Source organism: Podarcis erhardii (assembly GCF_964252035.2).
Source record: "Podarcis erhardii genome assembly, chromosome: 17".
Classification (NCBI taxonomy): Eukaryota; Metazoa; Chordata; class Lepidosauria; order Squamata; family Lacertidae; genus Podarcis; species Podarcis erhardii.
In genome coordinates this window covers 6,228,778-6,237,944 of record NC_138515.1, presented here as the reverse complement: position 1 = coordinate 6,237,944, position 9,167 = coordinate 6,228,778, and the positions used below count along the sequence as shown (strand labels likewise).

The 9,167-nt window shown below is 47.8% G+C and overlaps 1 long non-coding RNA gene across 1 annotated transcript in view; it reads left to right on the top strand.

Annotated features, from left to right (window-relative positions):
* LOC309332555 overlaps positions 1–9,167 on the top strand; it is a 103,890-nt gene that overhangs the window by 37,235 nt on the left and 57,488 nt on the right. The window lies entirely within an intron of this gene.

Sequence of the window (9,167 nt, the reverse complement as noted above, 5' to 3'; positions counted from 1 at the left end):
GAACGATGGGGGTGGAGACGCTCCTTCAGATATAGTGAACGTAGGCAGAGAGCTGAGGAAGTGTGTTGCTCTCGTTTGTCCCATTCCTATATGCCACACACTGATTGGAACCACTTCTCCAGAGAAGTAGTCTGTGCCCTCCAATGCGGAACATGAGTTCAGAGGAGCGAATGGGTGCACACAAGATTGTCAAAAACACCTGTGTCGCAGGTCCAGTCAAGTGCATGTCAGGTCATGGAATCATAGAGTTGGAAGGGACCACAGGGTCATCTAGTCCAGTGTTTCCCAACCTTGTGCCTCCAGCTGTTTTTGGACTACAATTCCCATCATCCCTTGCCACTGGTCTTGCTAGTCAGGGATGATGGGAGTTGTAGTTCAAAAACAGCTGGAGGCACAAGGTTGGGAAACACTGATCTAGTCCAACCCCCAGCAATGCCGGAATCTCAGCTAAAGCATCCATGACAGATGGCCATCCAAGCTCTGCTTAAAACCTCCAGTGAAGGAGAGTCCACCACCTAAACCCCATCCCTCCTCATACCTTGGTATGCATTTTAGCACTATGGGTGTAAAAGCCAGCTCTCGCCATGACTATATCTTTAGTAACCTCCCTCCTCGTAATGCCTGCCTGCCTTTACAGTGCTGCTATCAAGTACTGTATTTTTCGCTCCATAAGACGCACTGTTTTCCTCCTAAAAAGTACAGTGGTACCTTGGGTTACATACGCTTCAGGTTACATATGCTTCAGGTTACAGACTTCGCTAACCCAGAAATACTACCTCGGGTTAAGAACTTTGCTTCAGGATGAGAACAGAAATTGTGCTACGGCGGCAGTGGGAGGCCCCATTAGCTAAAGTGGTGCTTCAGGTTAAGAAAAGTTTCAGGTTAAGAATGGACCTCCAGAACGAATTAAGTACTTAACCCGAGGTACCACTCTAAGGGGAAATGTCTGTTCGTCTTATGAAGCGAATGCACTGGATGGCAGAGGGACCCCTCGGCTGCCGCTGCAGTCGTGAGCTGAGGGATGCCTCCACAGCCAGAGCCATGGCTCCCGTCCGTCGCTCACTGTGAAGCCAGCAGAGCAAGAGCCGCTGACATGCTCTGCGCAGTTCTCACTATTCTTGCTTTAAAGCAAGAGCCGCACAGAGCCTGTCAGCGGCCCTTGCTCTGCTGGCTTTACAGCGAGGCAGGAGGAGGGACGGACGGGAGCAAGCAAAGCGAGAGCCGTTTACATGGCTTCTGTCCCGCTTTGTGCCACTCTCACTTTGCTTGCCCATCCCTCCTCCTGCCTCGCTGTAAAGCAAGCAAAGCACCTGTCCCAGTGTCGCCTCCTCCTTTTCTTTCTCCGGCGTCACCGCGCTTTACAGCGAGGCAGGAGGAGGGATAGGCAAGCAAACTGAGAGCTGCGCAAAGCGGGACAGAAGCCATGTAAGCGGCTCTCCCTTGCCTTCCTCCTCTAAGAACTAGGTGCGTCTTATGGTCAGGTGCGTCAAATACGGTACTTGGTGCTGCTGATGTATCAAACCTTGGTGTTATGAGGATCACCTGCTTCCACAGATTTATCACTCTAGCAAAGCAACTGCCTAAACATGTCTTGTCATAGTTGTCTCAGGAAGTCATATGTAAGGGGGCTCCCCTTTTGGTGCCTCGACAGCTTTGCTGCTTGCTGACCTTTCTGGCCCTTGCATCACCGCCACCTCTCGTTCAAGCTGGATGTCTCGCACTCTCTGGGATGCCTGGCATGTTGTGATTAATTGGCTAAAAATGCTCAGTGGTGTCTGCCAAGCATCCTTGTGCATCTTTGTGTCCTGTGGGCTCTTGAGGGAGGGGGGGATGACAGTACTTCTGGGTGGTGGCCCCCACAGTCTCCTACCACCATTGCCTTCTATGGGAATGCTAGCACGATTTGGAGATGATGTTATCCAAAGCATTAAACAGGGACATATACATGCTTGACAGCTCTGTGACCACAGCACAGCCTCCACTCTTAATCCATTCATGAACACTAGCAGCCCGAGCCAGAACTGTTGTGTGTACGCACACATCTGGAGTTGCTGTTTTGTGCACACATTTGTCCTAATAATAATAATAATAATTTATTATTTATACCCCTGCCCATCTGGCTGGGTTTCCCCAGCCACTCTGGGCAGCTCCCAACAGAATATTAAAAACATGATAAAAGATCAAACATTACAAAACTTCCCCAAACAGGGCTGCCTTCAGATGTCTTCTAAAAGTCAGATAGTTGTTTATTTCCTCGACATCTGATGGGAGGGTGTTCCACAGGATGGGCGCCACTACCAAAAAGGCACTCTGCCTGGTTCCCTGTAACCCCACTTCTCGCAGGGAGGGAACCGCCAGAAGGCCCTCGGAGCTGGACCTCAGTGTCCAGTCAGAACGATGGGGGTGGAGACGCTCCTTCAGGTATACTGGGCAAAGGCCATTTAGGGTCTTAAAGGCCAGCGCCATAACTTTGAATTGTGCTAAGAAACATGCTGGGAGCCAAGGTAGGTTTTTCAGGACCGGTGTTATATGGTCTTGGTGGCCACTCCTAATCCATGACAGGCACAGATTGTGGCCAAGCCTCCAAGGAATAAGTGCTTGGAGAGGATATGTACAGTACAGCCCCAGCAGCAGAAATGTATGACATCAGAAATGGCCTGAGTGAAAGAAGCAGGGTAAGAATGGTCTACATAAATTAGCAACCTGATCAAAACTAAGCAAGCACATTACACAAGATTATTGGGGCTCAAGAACCTGTGGTTGCCATAATCAGTTCCTTTCTTGTGTCTAGTTTTTTCCCCTATTAATTCTTGAGTTTAAGATATGGGATGGCAGTTTTCCAGAGTTAGTAGGCCTGGCTCCACGCTGGTATTCCCAACAGTTGATGAATATGGTCAACTTGCATCATTTCACATATATAGTCTTATGTGCCTGCAGGCAAGCACGTAAGTCTGTAGAAAATCACTTTCTTTAAAGAAGACTGCTGTGACCAAGAAAACTTAACAGAATGAAAGCATGAGATTAAAGGAAGAGGAAGGAAGGATAAGGCTAATAATATATTGGTATGTCTGCTAAAGGTGCCTTTCAGAGTAACTTATCCCAAAGTGGTTTGCAAATGATTTGTTGTTGTTGTTTAGTCGTTTAGTTGTGTCCAACTCTTCGTGACCCCATGGACCAGAGCACGCCAGGCACTTCTGTCTTCCACTGCCTCCCGCAGTTTGGTCAAACTCATGCTGGTAGCTTCGAGAACACTGTCCAACCATCTCGTCCTCCGTCGTCCCCTTCTCCTTGTGCCCTCCATCTTTCCCAACATCAGGGTCTTTTCCAGGGAGTCTTCTCTTCTCATTAGGTGGCCAAAGTATTGGAGCCTCAACTTCAGGATCTGTCCTTCCAGTGAGCACGCAGGGCTGATTTCGTTAAGAATGGAGTGGTTTGATCTTCTTGCAGTCCATGGGACTCTCAAGAGTCTCCTCCCGCATTGCAAATGATAATAGAACAATAAAATAACCAACAACCATGAAATTGCATTAGCAAGTAAAACAGTTAAAAATGGGGGGGACAAATCAACGTTAAAACTAGCAATTAAAACAGCCATTAAAAACAGTGCTATTAAACTATTTAAGTCTGGCTTTAGGTCTTTAGGGCTCCCTTGAAGGCCAGCAAGGAGAGGGCAAGTGCCTACAAGTTACGTAGCTGCACTATGAGGATGTAGTTGACTAGCAATTACTCAGAGTAGACCCACAGAAATTAATGGCCATTGAAAATGGGTCTATACTGCATAATAGTTTATTGCAACCCTTTCAGATAACCAGTATACATAGCATAATAAGTACAGAGAACATTTCTGTAGGCCTGAAAGGGGGAACGCAGTCTCCAAATGTTGAATTCCCATCACCCCTAATCCTTGGCTGTGCTGGCTGGGGACAGCGAAATGGCAGACAGAAACCGAACAGGTAAATTCGTCTTTTCTAGTAGTGTATAGGAATGTGATTATGGAGAAAGCTTCACCATGGCTGTATGCCATGCCCCCATGGCAGCCATGTTGTGACTGGCGCCCACAGCAGTGCCTCAATATTCAAAATGTGCCCACTGGTCCAGAAAGGTAGGCAACCTCATATTTAATGCATAGGCCCAGTTAACTCTTCATAGCAATATTGTGGTATCTCTAAAACTAGCCTGGTCCTCCACTCACAATATTCCTAATCTGACTCAGATACTACTATGGGAATTTGTATTCTGGTTTCTGCAAGCTGGTGCATTTAGTTGCATGTTTGGCTCACTATAGATACCAAATCACATACAAGGGCAGCGTTCTATACTATAACCACAAACAGCGCTACAAGGCACGGGACTGTAACAGCAATATATTGATGATGAGAAGTTTTTAAATAAAGTTTCAGTGAGGCTTGCAAAGAACCATAGAACACAAAAAAATAATTATTCTTATATGGAAGAATACTCGTATGTAGCTGACAGCAGGAAGGCTGTCCTATTTTAATTAGCTTCCTGAGATGATAACTGCAAAAGCATTCCCCCCGGAGGAATTAACAAGCAATTAGTTTCTAAGGTAGGTATCCACATGTCAACCACAACCCGGAAACATTTCGATACCCTGATTGCAGTTTTCACTAGTGGGAGAAAGTCAGGTATGTTTATCTGCCCAAATAAGTTACTCGATTCCAATAGGACAACTGCAATGGTCCAAATTTTAGGCTCTGCCTATACTTTGCATTTGTAATTTTGTCTACTTGATTGTAAACTTCTTCTCATCAATATATTGTAAGGTTAGAGTTCTGTGCCTTTCAGAACTATTCTGCGGTCGATATAAATACCACCAGTTATCTGCGCAAAGCCAGTTCACAACCAACAGACTGACATGACCAGAGCCAGGGCCTTTTCAACACTGGCTCCGGCCTGGGGGAACGCTCTGTCTCATGAGACCAGGGCCCTGCGGGATCTGATTTCTTTCTGCAGGGCCTGTAAGACAGAGTTGTTCCTCCTGGCCTTCGGCTTGGTATCAATTTGATTCCCTCCTCCTCTTCTTTTTTCCTTTCTCCTCCTGTGTTGGAACTCCTATTTGGGGACTTCCCTGGCTTTTTTCTGGCCCATGTGGGACCAGTCTTGGTGAAGACTTGACGTTTTCACCCCCAAAAAAGTTTTTGATTTGAGTTTCCATTGAAATGAGGCTGTATTTTAATGTTTTAATGTTGTATTTTAATCTTGTTTTTAAGTTGTATTTCAATCAATTTGTTTTTATATCGGGTGTTAGCCACCCTGAGCCCGGTCTTGGCTGGAGAGGGCGGGGTATAAATAAAAATTATTATTATTATTATTATTATTATTATTATTATTATTATTATTATTAACAGCTCGGTTGGTAGAGCATAATCTCAGGATTGTGGGTTCAAGCCCCACATTGGGCAAAATATTTCCGCATTACAGGACGTTGGACTAGATGACCCTCGTGGTCCCTTCCAATTGCAGTTCTATGATTCCATGAACATGAATGTTTTTGCAGGTCCTGCATTAGCATAAGTAGGTGCTGCGTCTTCGATGCTCTGCTGTGCTCTCTCTCCTCTGCCCCAGCCTCTGGGCACTGATCCCTTACCCTTCCAATACAGTTTCCTCATCCATCATCCATTCAGGAGCATCAAGGGAAGCCCAGTTGTGATTTATCCTCCGCAAATCCCCTATCCTCCAGACTGGAGCAGCCCCAGCATTCCTCAAATTGTTCCTTGCATGCCACTACCCACTGCGGTCTCTGTTGGCAGGAGAGCAGACCTTTAGATGTCCTGGCTAAAAATAACATGCTTGAGATAACACCTGCATGGAGGCACAGGCCTCCCTTTCAGACTAGGTCCCACCTCTTCGGGTCTTGGTTATGTCTCTGCAAGCCAATATGTTGCTCTGCTCGGAAGCAGAGTAGTGCCAGTAGTGTCCTGGGTGGCTTGTGGGTCTTTGGTGCACAAAGCCTTCTTGTGTGCTATTGTGGCAGAGCTAGGTGGTCCACAGTCTCCTCCAGTGGCGTAGCGTGGGTTGTCAGCACCCGGGGCAAGGCAAGTAATTTGCACCCCAACAAAGGTTCGTATAGTTAAAGCTATGGTTTTCCCAGTAGTGATGTATGGAAGTGAGAGCTGGACCATAAAGAAGGCTGATCGCCGAAGAATTGATGCTTTTGAATTCTGGTGCTGGAGGAGACTCTTGAGAGTCCCATGGACTGCAAGAAGATCAAACCTCTCCATACTGAAGGAAATCAACCCTGAGTGCTCACTGGAAGGACAGATTGTGAAGCTGAGGCTCCAGTACTTTGGACACCTCATGAGAAGAGAAGACTCCCTGGAGAAAACCCCCATGTTGGGAAAGATGGAGGGCAGAAGGAGAAGGGGATGACAGAGGACGAGATGGTTGGACAGTGTTTTCGAGGTTACCAGCATGAGTTTGACCAAACTGCGGGAGGCAGTGGAGGACAGAGGTGCCTGGCGTTCTCTGGTCCATGGGGTCACGAAGAGTCGGAAACGACTAAACGACTAAACAACAACAAACCCATGGATTTGCACCCCCTAACCCTAACCCCCAGATGTTGCGGCCGGTGCGGCCGGCCCCCCCTGCACCTCCCACGCTACGCCACTGGTCTCCTCAGGCCTTGCCAAGATGGCCACATTGATATCCACTGCATAGCAAAGCATCAGTAGGATTTCTCCCAGTGGCTAGAGTCTTTGTTTGTAAATATAAATCGCCACCACTGTGTTTGTGGGTCTAGTGTTCCTTTTTTGCATCCGGCACAGTGTTAAATTAAAATGCCAAGACCATTTAAATGCCAAGCAGCCAGCAACGTCAGACAAAAGGGATGTGGGTCTCTAGTCCCCTAAGTGAGTCCTTAACTGGACATTGTCGGTAGATGGTTGCAAATTCTTAAATAATATTTCCTTTCCCAGTTTCCCACTACAAAAAGATAATTATATAGTTGGAATAAAAAGATGCACTTGCCACACTTCCTTGTTTCAGGTGGCTGTGGGGTACCCTCTTAGATCGGGCATGGGGGGGCTTTCTTTCAAAGTGATGGGGAGTAGAAAGGACCATTTCACAGAAAGGGTGGGATTCAACATCACACTCTTCTACCTGTTCCATCTGCACAAGGATTTCAGCTTGCCAAATAAACTATCCTCCTTCTTCCCCTTTGCACTGTCCTGGAGGTTCTGATACACACACACACACTCAGGCCAGAGCCAATTTCAGGGGACAAATGGGATTTTTATGTTAGCTAAAAGGGAGTGTGAGTTTAAGAGGGTTGAGAAAGACAGGCCTAGGGGTTGGAATCGGAGTCATAGACTGCCTAGTGGAACAGTGGAATTTCAAGTGAATCCTGAATACTGAATCCTGTTCCCTACACGTGCTTGATAAGATGACTGACTCTCAGCTTCTCTGCCAGATTAAAAAACAACAACAACTTGCTTTCAAGGAACCCTTTCTGCATTGTCTGTTTAGGAACCCTCAAATGTCCCAGAGGATAATCTAGACCTTGTGCTACGACACACATTCTGTTCACATAAGGCCCTGACTAAGATGGTTGGGCCTCACCCATGGCCCTGTGGAAACCTAGAACAATCCCATGGCTGTACATTGCATAGAAGGTCTGTTGTGGCAGAGAAGTTTTCTTCAAACATGGACAGACAGCCCTCCCTGAAAGAGAGCTTGCCATGCCATTTATTAGTGGTCATGATCTTCACATAGAGGAACCTTCAGTAAAACTCTGAGGAAGCTCAGGGTTCCCTTGGAAACACAACTTGAAAGCTGCTGCTCTAACCATTCTTGACACACATGCATACACGCGTAACTCCATGTGCCCAGATCCAGTTGAGATGGGGAACTTGTGTGGTCCTCCGGATGGTTTTGGATTCCAGCTCTCACCACCCCCAGCCAGCATGGTGAATAGTTGGGTATGAGAGGGGTTCTAGTCCAGAAACATCTTGAAGGCCACAAGCTCCCCATCACTACTGTTCACTTGGCACATTACTTGAAGTTGGGTGTCCTCCCTTCTGCCCACCCGCACAACTCACATCCATTGATCATCCGTGTTGCCCTCTGGCCTGTTATTCCGCTCCTCCTTATTCTCCAGACTGTTTCCACTCCTGCTAAGCCTCCATTGGGCCCTGTTGTGGTATTCCCCATGCCAAGTGGAAGGAATGTGCTTGGAGAGGCCGAGCACAGACAGCGGAGATCCCTCTTGTGTCGGCTTGATGGTGATTTATCAGCGCTGTCATGCCACATGCAAGCGCTCCCAGCCTCGCCGGGGCTCAAGAAGATGTTCCATGCTCTACAGGGCTAAGCCGACAGCCAGACGACGGCTCGCCTGCCCCAAATTCCTCTTCCCCCTTTGCTGACCTTTCCCTCGGCATTCCAGGAATGCTCGCATACATGGAAGTGGCTGGTCTGGAGTCGCACACTAGCCCAGAGAGCACAAAACACATCAAGGGAAAGCACTTTGGAGCCATTAGTCTCAGGTGTCTTTTGACCCTGCAGCAGCCACAGCCGGCTCTGAGATGTTTCAGGTCAACGCAGCAACAAGCTGAAAGGTCAGCTGGCTCTAACTGCCCACCTTGGTCCTGCTGAGGGAACTGTGCAGCAGCTGACCACTACAACCTCCCTGTTTTTGTGACGAAGGTGTCAAGTCATGTTTGGTTGCATGCAGCCAGTGAACTCTGAGCAGCTTCCTCTGCCCCATCACATGGCTCAAATTCAGTGAAGGCCACCCCAAGTATCACAAGCTGTGCTGAAGCGAGTGCAGAAACAAACCTGCATAAGGACAAATTTTGGTGCTGCCCACCTTGCGCTGCTCCCTTATCATTAAGCCGTAGAAAGGGCATGTCCCTCAGGGCCAAGTCTGGATTGTGCAACAGCCTGGAAGTGTCATTTCACAGTGGAGGAAGAGCTTGTGTGTAGCATGTTGTGGTTCTGAGACAGTAGAGGCACGGTTCTCTGTCCTGCTAGGGGTGCCCTGTGAGGCACAGTGGTGTTGGCATCAGTGCCATCACCCTGCTCTCTCAAGATGGGAGGTTTGGCTCCATCTCCTCACCATCCATCAGTGTGGAGAAAGGGAGTCCTCCTTTCCGGACATCCTGTCCGATAACTGCAGGCTAGGTTGCTTCTGAAGCCAGGGCCAAGCCAGC